The sequence below is a fragment of the Populus euphratica genome, unplaced genomic scaffold (assembly GCF_000495115.2).
Source record: "Populus euphratica unplaced genomic scaffold, PopEup_1.0 scaffold10.1, whole genome shotgun sequence".
In the NCBI taxonomy this organism is placed as follows: Eukaryota; Viridiplantae; Streptophyta; class Magnoliopsida; order Malpighiales; family Salicaceae; genus Populus; species Populus euphratica.
In genome coordinates, this window is record NW_011499856.1 from 2493391 (window position 1) to 2494634 (window position 1244).

The window sequence follows — 1244 nt, forward strand, 5'->3', positions numbered from 1 at the left end:
GGACCAGTGTCTAATTTTGGATTTCTAGTTCCCTCAAATTACTAGATGGCGACTCCAATAAAAATCTTTATTTCCCCAATCAAATAAAAACTAAATTCTTTTTTTGTTTTAAAAAAAAACAAACAAAAAAAGAAGTGGACCCGTCGCCCGACGTCGTGTAGAGACACCATCAAACCAATTTTTTTTGTTTTATTAGTTATTTAACTTGTGCTTGATCTTGCAATTAAAAAAAAATGTTAATAAAAAATTATATACACAAGTTTTTTAATGTATTTTTGTAATTAGAAAAATTCTAAGTAAAACTAAAAAAGTTTATACATATATGAAATCAAAATAAATCAAGAATTATACGTGTTAATAAAAAAATAAAAATGATAACTAAAAATCAAAATCAAAAAAATCAAAAAATAGATGTAAATCAAGATATTTAATCTCATAAGATGAGAGGTTTATCCGGTTGTATTTGCTAAAATTGTTTATTAAAATAACTTTATTATTCAATCAAACGATAATAGAATTAGATATATATATTAAATTGATTGAATAAAATAAAAAATAATATTATATAAGGATGCACATATTAGATATATTATTTTAAAATAAATATTTTATTTTAAAAAATAAAGTTTATCTATAAAAAAAACAAAAAAAAAACCTATAAATAAAATATAAAAATTTCTTAAAAACTAAATACATACAAAATAACTAAAACATATTAGTTATTTAAAAGATGCTATATAAACAAAATAAAATAGAGGAGTATTAATAGAAATATAAATAAAACATAATTTTGAACAAAAACATATAAAAAACATAATTTGTTTTAAAAAAATATAAGGCATTACTAGGCTCGGAAACCAATTCGGCCTTATTGCAGTTATGTCATCCATCTCAATTGTTTTGAAAAAAAATAAATTAGATATTTACTCTAATTCTAGCCACCATGGTGGCTAGAAAACCAAGAATAAAGTTTTTTTTTAATCAAAAATTAATTTTCAACACATCATTGATCCAAAACACTTATACAAAACTCGAGAAATTTTTATAAATTTACCAATGATCTCAAAAAATCATCATAAAACTCGAAATTAACTCAAAATAATTTTTTTTCTGAGTGTTACATATGTTTTTCTAGCTACTTTCAAGTGAAAAAAATCATCTAATTTGAACTCATTCTATTAAAAGAAACTATTTAGCATGAATATCAATTATTTTCATAGTTAAAATTGGTGTTAATGATATTT